The sequence below is a fragment of the Mus pahari genome, chromosome 2, assembly GCF_900095145.1.
Source record: "Mus pahari chromosome 2, PAHARI_EIJ_v1.1, whole genome shotgun sequence".
NCBI lineage: Eukaryota > Metazoa > Chordata > Mammalia > Rodentia > Muridae > Mus > Mus pahari.
This window is the reverse complement of record NC_034591.1, coordinates 62,474,286-62,489,488: the sequence shown is the minus strand read 5'-3', so window position 1 is coordinate 62,489,488 and position 15,203 is coordinate 62,474,286. Positions and strand designations below refer to the sequence as shown.

Sequence of the window (15,203 nt, the reverse complement as noted above, 5' to 3'; positions counted from 1 at the left end):
TTTCTTTTTTTCTTTCTTTCCTTCATATTTCCTACTGGACTGTCTCGCTTGAACCCATGAACCACCCAATAATGACACAGTTATTATTATTTATGACACCTAGGCCTTCCAGCTTAAGCTTGTTTCCAACTAGCTTGTTTGACTTAAATTAACCCAGTTATTCTAATCTATCTTCCGCCACATGGCCTGTTACCTCCCCTCAGTACGGGCACCTGCCTCTTCCTCCAAGTCTGGCTGATAAATCTCCCGTATTTCCCAGAGTCCCTTTCTCTGCGGTTTGCCCCACCTATCCTTTCTTGCTTTGCTATAGGCCATTCAGCTCTTTATTGACCAAATCAGAATGTGATGGAGAAGATGTTTACAGAGCAGCGAGAAAGATGATGCTTCATAAAAGTAAGAATACCAAGGGTACTTACTGTACTCAGCTTCCACAGTACAGAGACCAGCATTTCAATAATACAGTCAGCCAGTACATAAGACACAAGATATTATCCCAACTATTTAACCCCTCTCCCTTTTTTCTTCCAAATACATTTGCACAGCTGTCTCCTATAGTGCTGGCGTTTTTACTCATTGCTGACCGCTTTGTCCTCTGGAATCCTAAATCATAATATATCACTTCATGAATTGGTTTCTAAGTGCACCTGCCTTGAAAGTATGTAGTTCTTTTCTACTTTAATACTTTTAAACAACCTACTTGCATTTCCTTGTCATGGCACATTCAGGATAAAAAAAAAAAAAATCCTGTTCTCTGTGGGCAGAAAGATACCAACAGACACCAGTTGTTAAAATAAAAACTATATAGGCAAACATGCCCTAGCGATAAAGGTATAGTGACTTTAGCCTTGTTCTTCGAAAGATGCTTTAACAGTTTTGAACTATGACTATCAACAGATATTTTGAAAGTTATCATAACGTAAGGCTTTGGAAAGGAAAATAGTAAGAACTGCAGATGAAAGATAAAGGGGTTGAAAATATGACACTGGATGCAGTTCTATTTTGGGCTCCTGCATTGTCTGTGTTCGTTTGAATGTTAAACTTCTTTGAATTATTCCTTTATTGCTGTTTGCAGGCATCACATTGATCTACGAAAAGTAAATGGGGCAGTTAAAATCCCATTCCAAATTGGAACAACCTCTGGATTGATTGGTGGTAATGGCTGAAGAGGAAGGGACAGTGTTTATTTCTTATTGACCAGAAATGTGTTTATCCAATTAGTCTGTCCCATGTCCAGAAACAGCAGGTGCACATTGCTGGGGGACGTAGTAACTGAGGTTTTGTGCTTCTTTGGAGCCAGGAAGACTCCTGCCTCAGACTTATGACCACTGACTTCTGACTGATTCCTCAGCGCTATTACTAGACATTAACTCATCTTGACATATCCATTCAAGTCAGGAAGCCAGTCCGTATGCACAGCTCTGGGAATTGGAAGGGATTAAGAAACTAATAAATATAGGACTATTTAGGAAGTTTCAGTCTAGATTGTGATCAACATATTTTGTGTGTAAAAGATGTGTATTGTATATTTTCTTCAAACAAGAAATAACTGAAAAACTATATGTATAAAACAAAACTAACTTTAAAATACATGTTTGGATAAAAACATCTCTGTATGGTCCACATGGGATCCACTAGAAGAGAAGTGATACTGGAAGGTTCCATAATAGAAACATGTGAATAAAACTGCTTGTTGTGATCTTCAGCACCCTATGAAAAGAGAGAAATCAGAGTCTGGGCATCAGGAAATAGAGAAGAAGAAATCAAAGAAAACAGAATTAGACATTTTTTTAAAAGGCAAACAGCATAGTCCTCTTGGGGATTAGTGAATGGCAATAGTCATTTTCAGTTGTCTGAGTAGCTTTGAAGATGTAAGCACTTCAGCAGGAATGTCTCACCATGAAGTAGAAACTTACCTGGAAGTTTGACTCAGTCACTTGATAACAGAATCAGGAAAGAAGTGTTAAAAAAAACACTCTCCAACTACATCCTCTTAAAAGGTCACATCACCACATTGAAGAAAAATGCCTCTCAGTGATAGGTTTTTAAAAATTTGAAAAATGGGCCTAAAATCCAGATATAAAAATATATTGCTGTGGCTGAATATACAAAAAAATTAATTATATGCATGGAAAATGAGTATAGGAAAATATATTTAAGCACAAAGATTATGGGTGGTTTTTCTTATTTTCCATCTGACTAAAATTGTATTTGTATGATAATAAAATGTACAAAATATTTGTCTTTGTTACTCTTCTGTTGCTGTGAAGTGACCCCATGACCAAGACAAGGTATAAAAGAAAGCATTTAACTGGGAGTTCACTTGCAGTTTCAGGTGCTGATCCACGGCCATCGTGGCAGGAAGTGAGGTGGCAGGCAAGCAGTCATGGATGTTCAAAGCTTGCATTCTGACCCACAAGTTCAGGCAGAAAGTATGCCTGGTGTGAGCTTTCTTCACCTCAAAGCCCATACCCTTCCAGTAGGCTATACCTCCTATACTGTCCCAAAACAGCTCCACCAACAAAGGATCAAGCATTCAAATTATGAACCTATGGGGCATTCTCATTCAAACCATCAAAATAATTTCCTGCATAGGAGCCAAATTTTCAACAGCTGTAAAGTCTTGTTTCTTTTAAATGAAGGGGGTCTGTAATGGATGATTGGTAGTAAGAACTAATCCCTCCAGTTGTTACCAACTGCAAAATGTCAAATATGATGGAGATATGGTTTTTTCATTTGCCATCTAAAGTGGGCCGTTTCTTTGGTGGAATGTACACTCTGTGGTAAGCTTCCCAGGGACACAGCCCATTGAGAAACCTGACCTTCAAACTGAGTTTGCATGTTCTATAGGACATTTACTAGTAAATTAACAGAGTCAACTGGGAGATTAGAGGTCCCAAGCAAGTCTCTTGAATTCATTTAAATAGATCAAACCAAAAGCACTCTGGTTAGTAAATTACAGACATGGATGCTGGAGTGACCCTGACCTTGGATGTTAAAGAGAGAAATAGCTTGGTATGGCTGACACTCTGGAACAGAAAGAAAGCAAGAAAACTTTCTCCCACATACTGAGACTGTGCCTCTGTGTAAATAGAACTATTTGTTTTGAAAGAGCCAAACAAGTACCATTTTCAGATGCCTTAGAAATCTGTTGAGGTTGGCAGTTGGTACCATTTATCAAGCGACATCATGAAAATTTCTCATTTGCTTCCTATACTGTTTGTGTAAGCTAGTGTTATCTGTTTTATGATACAAAGGGAGAAATGTCGCTCTAGGTTTTGGTGATATTTCATGTGTCATTCTAACCGAGTTTTGGTAATTCTGGGAGGATTATGAAAAGAATCCTTCCAGAATGTTTTGCACATCGTTAAAACACGTTTATCATGTCAAGAAAATAAATGAATTGATGAGTGTTTATATGAAATAAGACCTTCTCTCAACATATAGACAAATATTTAAAATAATGTATTCAAGTAAAAGTATAGGAATTGTTTCTCTTGTGTCGTTGTAGTTCCTTCTTAGAAGGAATAGTTGCAGTCTGAGGTAACTAACTCTGTTTTAATTCACATCAGTAAGTACTTCAGAGTTTCTATGTCAGAAGGAAATTCTATAGATTGTTCCCTAAAGAAGCATCTATACTATTCTATTACTTTCTAACTACCCTTAAATAAAATAAAGTAACTAAAATAGAAAAACGTCGAAATCTTATTACAGTCAAATTTTTATGGATAACTTTCTAAAATTACAGTATTTACCTCTTTAAAATATTTTCTGTCTTGTTTTATTTATCTATATGTATATTTTTAGCCAAAAAGTGACAGTAATGAATGTTCTTCCACAGTTACTTTTTCTACTTAAAAATATTTTCCTGTTTCATTAAAAATATTACCTATATGTACAGCTCAAACTGATTTACTGCACACAAAGAATTGGGTTTTGGAGAGCTATTTTAACTAATTCCATGCAGTGTGCTGATAATATGCACAGTTTTATAATTTTGTATTAATTTTTTAGACATCCTAGAAAATTTTGGTGTGGCATTTGTCATTCATAAATGTCATTGTAGTTCCTATTCCTCCCCCTCCCTTCCACCTTCCTCCAGTTAATTTCTCCTGCATTTACACACATTAATTCCATTACTCTCTTATTCCCACTTCATCTCCTTTATTACTCTTCCTCTCAGAGTTCCCGATTAACATTCATATGTACTTTGATGTAGGTGCAAATATTTGCGGGTGCGGGGGGCATTGTGTATAGAAAGAAAGAGAAGATGAAGTGGAGAAGAAGGAATAGAGGGAGACCACATAAGACAGAACACTTAATCCCTATATTTCTGAGTCATCTACCTTAGTAGATGTCATGATTTCATCTTTATTGCTGAATAATATCCCACTGCATTATGTACCACATTTTCTTTTTTAATTCATTTCTTAGTGGATGACTAGGTTTTGCTAGTGAAGATTGGGGAAAAGAGAAATATCAATATCAGTACACTATTAAAAAAAAAAACCTCGAACACATTTTCAGATTTGAAGGCTTCTCCAACACTAAAGAACATTATACATATTTGTTTTATCATATTGATATTTTTATATATTACATAGTTTCATCAGCCTCTTACATTTAATAGATTGCAGTTGATTGTTACAGGTTACATACTTGCCACCTGTATGTCTTGTCTGGGAAAGCCTTAACCAAACCAGTAGTTCTTGTCCAGGACATTTTTCCACAGGACCTCTTCCAAAGTGTTGGGACATCTTTGGATGTCATTCTATATCTGTCTGGCATGTGCCAGTAGAAGAACAGCTACTATTTCCACACAGGATTCTCAGTTACAGTGATAAAAATGTATATGTAACTCAAACTCTCAGTCATTCTCCTGTTGAAAAGCATGGTCCAAATGTTTTGCCCTTTTTTTATTGAATCGTGTGCTTTCTTTTTGTTGTTGTTGTTGTTGTTGTTTTTGAGACAGGGTTTCTCTGTATAGTCCTGGCTATCCTGGAACTCACTTTGTAGACCAGGCTGTCCTCGAACTCAGAAATCCGCCTGCCTCTGCCTCCCAAGTGCTGTCTTATTAATGAGTTCTACTTTTTATATTCTGCATCGAGGCCCTTCTCAGAAGGGATTGCCTACACTTCCCAGTCTGTGACTCATTTCATATGCTTAATTTTTTCTTTTAAGGAGCTAACATCCTGGCAGAGTTCAAATTATTGATGTTGTCCTAATTCATTTTCTTTGTCTGATTTAGGGATGTTTATCTAACCTAAGAGGTCTTTTATTTTCTTACATTCATGAAGTTCCACAGGTTTTACTACTAAACTTAAATCTATGGTATATTTCTATTTGGATTGTTTGAATAACGCATTCAAAGGTTGAAATATGTAATTTTTTCCACATGACTAGCCAATGTATTCTTAACAGCCTCAGTTGAAATCAGTCATCCACTTATGTCTGTGTCTCTTTCTGAATTTTCTACATTGATTCACTGTTCTCAATGCCTATCTCTACCTGTACTACATGTCTGTGGTACTATAGCTTTATAAGCTTTGAGGTCAGATAATACAAACTCAGTGATAAAACAATATTGAACCCTTAGGATTCTTTACCTTCTCTCGGGAGAGTTTTTCATTATACCATTTTTACCTTTTGGTTCCTGCATATCTGTCAAATGTTTGCCTACCTTACTTTTTGCTATTTGTTGCTTGCTTGCTTGCTTGCTTGATTGATTGATTGATTAGGAAGCACTCTAGCTCTGACTGAACTACATCCCCAGCACTTTGGAGGAGAAGGTGTTGGTTTGGTTTGGTTTGGTTTGGTTTGGTTTGGTTTGGTTTGGTTTCATTGTGCATGTGGTTTCTCAAGACATGATTTCTCAAGACAAGAAATTTTCTTGGCTGTCCTGGAACTTGCTCTGTAGACCAGCATGTCCTTGAACTTAGAGATCTGCCTGCCTTTGCCTTGCAAGTGCTGGGATTAAAGATGCCACAACTTCCTGGCTCACTTCGCGTTTCCCACACAGAATTTCAACATTCATCATGCCCTGTCCCCTCCTCCTGGGAGCTGAGATTACAGGCATGGAGCCAGCACCATGCCTGGCTCATATTCTTAATGTTATCTCAAATAGGTTTCTCAGATTCTGACGTCAGTACTGGATTAGCACAGATAATATATAATTGGGGAGTGTTTACTGCCTTTCTGCTGTTTGTTGACAATGTGGAAAAATTAGTAAGTGGAGCCATTATGTGCCCAATACTCTCTACTGACCTTCTAATCAAAAGCTGCTCACTGTCTGAGAAGCAGCTTGTATCTGCCTCTCTGTGCAATTCTAGTGTAGTAGACTATGTGGCAATTACTTCTGTACAATTTATTTGGCATACATACTTTCTAAAATCTTCCATTTATATTGAATCATTATTTACTTAGCTAAGCTCCTCGTGAACTTAAGTATGCCTCACCTTTCACATCTCTTACATCTTGAAGTTGTTCTTTATAGAATTTATCATGCTTTATAAATAGGATAAAGAATTCAGTCAAGAATACCTGACTAAAGATGTTTTTTTAATCAACCTGAAGTTATTTTTCCTGAAGTAAAGAAATTAGTTTTCATAATAGATATTTTTTGTAGCTACAGTCCTGAGTAGCTTAAGAATCAGAGAACTCATTGATCACTAACTGGCAAATCACTGGTGGCTTTATTGTACACACATGGTTTCCTTTGGTTTCTGTTACTGTGTAAACACTGTGACCAAAAGCAAGTTAGAGAAGAGGCCTTCTGTCTTATGGTTCCAGAGGGTCAAAACTCCTAGTGTTGTAGAAGGCATGGCAGAAGACGGCAGGAGCAGGGCACTTGCTCATCACACTTTTCTCCACACTCTGGAAGCAAGAGAGAGCAACCAGGAAATGGGGGGAAACCATAAACCTGCCCTACTCCAGTAGCATCCTTCCTCCACCCAGGCTGCGCATCCTCAAAGATCTATAGCCTCCTCAAACAGCATCACATATTAGCGTCTTTAATAAAGGTACTTTGAATTGACATTCAAGTACTAAATTTGTCTCAGGCATGATTAAAATAAAACATATTTTCATTATTAACTTCATGTAGATGTAATCTATATACAGAAAATTGACCCATACAAGTAGTTTGGGTGTGTTTCATACTGGAATGGAAATTACTACTGAGAAGATAAAATGCCAAAATTTTGTTTTAAAAGAATCCAAAGCACAAAACAATTAGACCTAGAGAACATATCTTGACAAATACAGACTGCACCATGGAAAATTCCTCATGGAATGGGACATTTTAACTAAGGACTGAAAAATGAGAATGATAGCTGACTGGCTGGAACACCCCCAGGACATGCTGGACTGGAGCGCATACTCGCAGGTGCATAGGTTGTGCAGGTCTGCATCTAGATGCAGGAATACAAAGGGGTCAGAAACCATACAAGTGAGGTTTATGGCCTAAGCAGTCAATCTCCACACTGAAGAAATTATCTGAAGGAGAGACTGAGGCAAGTGAAGGGAGATGTAATTGGGGGTGTAATGCACAGTCTCCATAAGAGCTTCCTGTCCTTGTAGTACTCACTAAAAGCATCTTTCCGGGCCAGTTAGACTGTAAACCCTTCCCTGGCTAATCAGAGGCAAGCCTTGAGAGGAAGGCCTTATGACCTACAGTGTGGGACTCAGAGCCTGGGGATATTTCAGCCACTAGTGGAAAAGATGCTGGTGAAGGTCACAAATGCACTAAAATAAAACGGGTTTCACAATATTTTGTGCCACTGAACAGGAGAATTTGATTTGGCTTAATAGCTTAAGTCATTAATATTCATAATGAATAGGAAAAATATAGTATTTCATATTTGAAAATAATGAAGATAGATTTATCAGGACTCCAGGAAGCCCTGAGGCAGCCATTGGATAAACAGTATATTATTAGAAATGGGGCTTCGTCAGAAAGACAGTCTTCTGGCATATCTTTTATTTTTGTAAACATTTTCTCTACTTTCTGTACCTTATGTTATAATCAGACCATAGATATACAGTTATTTTAACAATAACATCATTGTTTTGTAGAAGCAATAACTACCACAATAATGATTTATATATTTATGTAGCCTTATTTATCCTTTCAAAAGCATAGAGAATTGTCACTGCTTTCCTGGTGAAAAAGTGCTAAGAATATTATGTCTATTCTGCAGAGTAAAGGCTGGATGTGGGGAATTGGAAAGTGACTCTCAGCTCCTTGGCAATATGTATGTAATCAACCTAGACTGAATTGTGAAAAAAACACTCTTTTCTTCATTATGAATATCTCTCTACAAAATATCATTTTTTAAATACACGGGAATGTATATTTTGATAATAAATGTAAAAATAACATTTGAGTGTTTCAGGCCAACCTCACAAAACAAAAAGTTGAAGCCCTTCTTCTTCCATGTTTGTTTGTTTGTTTGTTTGTTTGTTTTTGATTACTTGTCCCTGAGGATATTTATATGGCATTATTTCATTTTGGTTGACATTTTTTCTGGCTATTTTCATATGCTTCTAAATACTTTCACTGATCCCTACCCATTTAGCAATTTGTGTAGTATTATCTGCCATGTTTATCTGTTCCCTTGATAATTTGTAAAATAAACCAAGTAACTCTGGAGAATTAACCACTTATGGTTTTTGTTGAGATAATTCATTTTATCTCATGTTTTTTAACTTTTTAAAATTTTATTTAGAGGATTGGAAAGAAGGCAAAACTAACCTAAGGTTAACTGATCAAAATTACAGCTGACCACAGGAATCATCTGTGTGAACAGTCAGGCTTACAAACACAGGGACACAGATCCAGTTATGTCCTGCCTGGTACAGGGAGACACTGACACTGCCCACTCAAGCCACCACCACCCCCCCCCCCACACACACACACACACAGAGTCTGTATCGGCTTACTTTGGGTAACACTGGGTCCATTTGTAGGTTTGTACCGAACAGGTAACTAAGTAGCTAACAGAGTTTTTAAGCAGTTCTGGAAAAGGGAAGAGCAGTGTCAGCATTATCTAGATCCTGCTAAGGATCCAGTTCCCAGGGGATAGTTAGCTGCTTATCTAGGAGGCAAACAGCCAAGCTTCTGAGAGGCACTAAAAAGGAGCCCTGGGGAGAGCAGTCCACAGGGGAGACATGTTATCATGAGGCAGCTTGGCTTTTCCTGGTTACCTGCACTTAGGTGTCTCACAGGGACTTTTCATGAAAGCTGGCTCCAGGAGAGGGGGCAGGAATACCTTCAGGTTTTGCAGAAACAAGCCTTGCACATGGTATCTTAGGCTAAAAAGCTATACCTTTTAAATAAGTAAGATCCAACTACTTATAGACCCAAATATTAAGATACAAATGACTCTTTTTTAAAAGAGGTACTTTCAAGATCCCACACATGATTATCTAGGACCATGAAATAATGTCAGCTAAGGTCAGTGGTGAAAGAACCGGAGATCTCGTTGCATGCCTCCATCACAACCTTGTCAGGAGCAGATCCAGATGGAGCGACAATGTAGGCCACACCATTCCTTTTAGCTTGGTCTACATTATCCCTGAAAGAAAAGAAGGCATCAGCGCTGACAAACACGCCACTCAGCTTGTTGACCCCTTCCTTCTTCTCTGCCTCCGTGATTAAAACAGGAACCTCTTTGAACAATGCTTCCCATTTTACCAGGTCTTCGCCCTCACCAATGGCGCCTGTCACATACTCATCAATGGAATTGGAGGTTTCTGCTATCTTCACCCCAGCTTTAAACTTCTTGGAAAGCACTTGTGGGTGGTGTCGAAGCCACCAAGAGTTTGCCTTATCATATGCAAGGTGTGTGTACTGTTTCCTACCTGATGATGCCAATAACCTGCCCGTCCTTGGCATAGCACACCAAATTAGGTTGAGTATACTTGACAGCTAATGTGGCGACAATGAGGTCTCTGCGAGCAGACTCCAGCAGATCTTTATTCTTGGTGACAATATTGCTAAATAATGACATGTCAGCGACACCATTATTTCTCTTCTGGCTTAAACGAAGACCAAAGAGCGTTTGAACTTTATTTTCATCCAGTTTGTATGACTGATCCATCTGAAGAACAAAGTAGTTTCCAGTTTCTTTTTAGAAAGTATTTTCAAGTCTTCTTCATATCCCAGAGCAACAATACCATCTGACACTTCTCTGGAGATAATTTTTGCAATTTGGACACCACAAATGTCAGATAATGCGACAAAATAACCAAATGAAGACATCCTCTCGGCTCCTCTTGCTCTTGCATATGCAATGGCCAGGGGCATGAAGGTCGGATAGAGGTCATAGACCATGCAGACTCTGGCCTTGTCCTCACTGAGTGGAACCCCAACAGCAACACCTGCTGGGCTGACGTGCTTGAAAGAAGCCCCAGCTGGAATGTCTACTGCTCCTCTCTGTTCTGTCACCAGCTGCCAGGCCTTCAAAGCATCACACAAGTTTATGAATCCTGGGGCTCCATTGAGAGCTTCACTATATACAGCTGGGCAGGAGTCTGATGGGGCTCATTCCATACCTCACGGGCATCTGAGAAATTCCTTTACTGTACTGTTTCCTGAAGTAATCTGAAATCACTTCATCATATTGAGTGGTATGGGTGAATGCGCTCAACACCACGTGGCGCCTAGTCTCCAGGGAAGAGTCCTCACTATCAGCGCGCTGCATCTCTGCAGCTACCACCACATAATCCCCTGGTTCACAGATGGCTGTCACTCGAGCATGGTTTTTGGCTGCAGCTCTCAGTAAGGTCACGCCACCAATATCAGTTTGCTCAATAGCTGTCTCAGCAGTTACATCTGAAGATGCCACAGTCGTCACAAAGGGATACAGGTTACAGACGACAACTCTTATAAGGTTGAAATCAAGCCTGGCCATGTCAGCAGTAGCTTCAGGAATATTGCACGCCAAGATTCCAGCACGGATGGCAAGATGCAAGGTTTTCACACACACCCCTAACATTTTCAGGAACCCCGTTAACTCAGACACATCTCTGACTGCCAGGCCAGCATCCGTGATCGCTTTTGCTGTGCCCCCAGAAGTAACCAGGCTCAAACCAAGAGATTCAAGGTTTCTGGCAAATTCCACAAGGCCAGTTTTGTCAGAAACACTGAACAGGGCAAGCTGAGAGGGAGCCATGGGTCTTGAGCCAGGTCGCAGAGTCAGGAGATGGACAGGCCATGTGCGTAGACAGGCTGAATCCAAGGTTCAAGAACCTCATTTTCAGTAGAAGGCTCAGAGAAATGTGGGAAGACAAAACTCCTTAGGTAGATTTTTAAAGAAGTAAAAAGTCAGTAGTTCTTTTGTAGAACCTTAACAAAGATATTTTGAAAACCAACAGTCCTCACACCATGTCCGACACATCAATGTACATATACTCATGTAGACTGAACTGACTCCCTCTTACATGCCTTTCACACCCCCACTCCAATGCCTATAGATCTCAAGGATGCCAGTGACGTATTTCTTTTTGAGTCTGATTTATGAACTCTTCCTTGTCTGGCCAGGTGCCGGCTGTATTCCACAATTCATAATCTGTCACCAGAAGTAATGGCCCATTTCCAAAGGTGAAGCGTGACAGTTCTTTCAGCACAGATCTGGTAAACAGATTGTGAGGCTGCTAGGTGATCTGTCAGAAGAGAGCTGAAGAGCACATTAACCTTTTGGTACACCCCCGTTTTCACTGTGCTTCTTTTCTTTTATGCTCACCATTTTTCTTCATAAGAGGAAGACCTGATGAATAGGGAAACATCCAATCACAAGTGAGTGGGCTGCTCAAAGTCCGTTCTCATGCCTTGCTGTACAACATGCCTTCAGAAAGTCCTTGGATGAAGGAAAGAATCTGGTTCCGTTTTGTCTTCTGGCTCCTCACTGTCCCAAGCTTATTTGTGACACTGGATGGTGATGAGTTTCTTGGCTCCCATTGCCTGTTTGGTCCTTTTCTTCATGTTTAATATACCACTATGCACAGGCTAGCCATTCGATTGGCTGAAGGATTTAGGTACCTGTCCTCATGAATTTTGTGTCTGTATACTACTTGTGTGATGTTTCTACCTTTGAAAGTAAGCACAGTGCTTAGGATGGGTACAGGTCAATCCAACCACTAAGCAGAAATATAAAAATGTGGATGATCTTGAATTGGTATATGATTAGAGTGGGCACACAAAAGTGGTAAGGCACCACATCCCTGCAGTTCATTCAGCTTAGTAACCATGGAAGTCTCAAGAGTTGATCCAACCTCACCAAAGTCAACTATTTATATCTACCCCAGTGAGTGAGAGTATAGACACAGATCTCACATGCATGCACATGCTGTCCATGCTGTCCAACTATATCAGCATGGAAGACAAGTTTCAGAGTTTTAATAAAGAAAGAAGAATAAAATGTAAAGAGAACAGTAACATAGCATTAATGTCAAGAACAGGGTAAGCAGGGAAGCCAAGGTGAGATGACCTAAGAGCTAAAAAGCTACACTAATCATTGAAGGGGTCAGCGTGTTTTCTCACCTGTCCCTAATAGTGGATCTGGGTTGTTTGAAGAAGGAAAGGGAGGAGAAAGGCTTCAAGGAGACCAGTGATGGAGAATGGAGGGGTTCATTTATGAGGCAATGCCTCTCATAGTAGTTTTCACGTTGTAATGTGACTTGTTAAAATGCGGGTTCTGGTGTAGGAGGTAGGGTGAGACTTGGGACCCTTCCTTCCTAGCAAAATCCCTCTGATGCTAAAGCTGCTGATCCCCTGACATACTGTGGGTAGCGGGGGCCCAGAGTGAAAGGAAAAGAGAACTCTGACACAGGATTAGGGTGACACTCTGGTCAAGATACCTGCTCTGTCATCTTACAGAGTCTGAGAGAAAGGTTAAAAGATAGAAGTTTGTGAAGGGCTGTAAAGGGCAGAGAGCCAATGGTATTTTATCATTTTATACCAGTCCTAGATAGAAAAGAAGAAAGTCTTGAGAATGGAGAATAGATATAATGGAGATATTCTAACCACAGACAGATAGTAATCTCCTGAATGTTCCTGTTCTTTTGTGCATTATTTGCTTTGGAAGCCCCATTCCTGCCTGACAGTTTAGCATTTCTGCATCTCCAAATGTGGTCTTTTTCACTAACAATCTGATAAAAATTGCAATGCAGTGTTTTGTAGGTAATCAACACTGAGTAATAACGTTGATTTAGTGAGATGTCCTGAATTCTAGACACGGACCCACTATTGGCTCCTAGGTAATAATAAATCAGTTAGACTTTCTCTGCTTCCGTTTCCTTGTTTATGACAGTGATAATTTTCTTTTCACTTCCTGTAGTTGCTACAAGAAGAAAGTGTATTGCATCAAATATGATTTAGAGGTTTCTACCCCACCTTTGATCATTTAGTTCCCAAATAAAAAAGACACAAAACCATGCGTTGAAATTGGGTCCTGAGTCCGGCCCAGAGCTTGGGCCTCTGGGGCAAAACTGGACTTGGGAAGTTTGACTGTGCACCCCCGCCACAGCCAGGCAGACATCCACTGTGAGAAACCCCAGGATCCTGCTCTGGGGATGGGGAAGTGTATTCTGAGGTCCCAGAGAACCTGCCAGAATTGGGTCACGAGTCCGGCCCCCACAGAGGCCAAGAGGAGGTCAAGACTGGAAGGTTCTCAGGCTCTTGGACACCTCCGATGCCACTGGATGTTGCAGAAGAGCTGAGAACAGAGTGGAGGCCTGCAGTCAAGCTCTGGCCCAGGGTTGAAGGGAAGAGGGCAGGAGGAAAGATCTCCAGCTGGGTCCTGTGGAGAGGAGAGTCCTTGTCTTGCTAGGGTAGGAGCTTGGGTTAGCAGAAGTCCTGTCTGAGAAGGCAGGAAGGCCTCCTGCAGGAGGATAGACACATGGCTTGCATGGATCCTTAGAGGGAGACTTGCTCCACTGCTCCAGCATGGACGGATCCCAATGAGAAGAGGCAGCCCATGGTTTTAAGGCATTTATTTTTATTACATAGAGAAAGGCAGAGAGGGGGAGAGAATAGAGGAATGGAGACCTGCCATGGCCACGTGGAGATGGACCGGGGGAGGGGGGGGGAAGAAGGGAATGCAGAGAGAGGGGGAGCAAGGGAGCAAGAGGTAAGAGTAAGAGAGTAGAAGCAAGAGAGGAAGGAGGGTGCAAACAGCCCCTTTTATAGTGGGCCAGGTCTACTTGACTGTTGCCAGGTAACTGTGGGGGTGGAGTCCAGACAAAATACCAGGGACTTGGAGTGCTGTGAGAGGCTATAGTTGAGACAGGAGCCAGGGGCTCAAGGGGTGTGGCCGAACACCTACCATTCCTTGCACTACTCCAGGGTTCAAAGCCTGCTCTCGACTGAGAACCAGGCTGGCTGTTCACAGCTCACTGCCCCACACAAAACCTTTACATTTATAATAAGTCTTAAAGCATTACAGTTTGACAGATATCAACCCTCTATGCTATTTTCTCTACTTCTCTGTCAATAATCCCAAGATATCTCTTGCAGTGTTCTCCCTGGGTCACTCCTACTCCAACTGGCCTGTCCTCTCATGGCCATGTGCTCACAATCCACCTACCCCTTGGTACCTTCCTCCTTCTGACTCTGCTCCCTCCTGTGGTCTCTGCCTCAGACCCCAGCAAAGGAACTGAAGCCCTGCCTACCTCTCTTTCAACTAACACCTGTAGCTTTATTAACCAATCAGGAATAACTTGGTAGGCAAGCTTTATACAACAATAGCTGATATAGGTAAGGATCTGCTCCTCTTGGAGCAACCAGATCTTGGGGCATAGAATTTATCATTTGAATATAAGCTGTTATAATAGTAGGGGAAAATAACTCATGACGGGTATTATGAATAGCAGTATTAAAACTGGCTTTCTAAGTATAAAGTTGGTGGGCAGGTAATTTCGGTGAGGGTAGCTAGTTGCAGTCAGGCAAGCTTGGTCTTTAACATTAAGGAGATCAGAGCCCAGGCTTCAACTGATTTACTTTATTAGAAACTTCCACTGGAATTCAACTGTATCCCCCACATTAGATTTTTGTGAGTAGATTAAAAAAAAAAAAAAAAAGTGTGATAGCATATCTCAACTATACCTACAATGCAAATCGATACTAGTTTTAAATGAGAAAAATACTGCTTATCATGTCCAAAGTGGTTTAAAGAAATGTGTGTGTGTGTGTGTGTGTGTGTGTGTGT

The 15,203-nt window shown here is 40.5% G+C and overlaps 1 protein-coding gene and 1 pseudogene across 2 annotated transcripts in view; one reads left to right on the top strand and one right to left on the bottom strand.

Moving 5' to 3' along the window:
- Positions 1-15,203, top strand: part of Tpk1 (thiamin pyrophosphokinase 1) — a 320,733-nt gene that overhangs the window by 275,033 nt on the left and 30,497 nt on the right. The gene's annotated exons all lie outside the window — the stretch shown is intronic.
- LOC110316063 lies at positions 9,443-11,171 on the bottom strand (annotated as a pseudogene).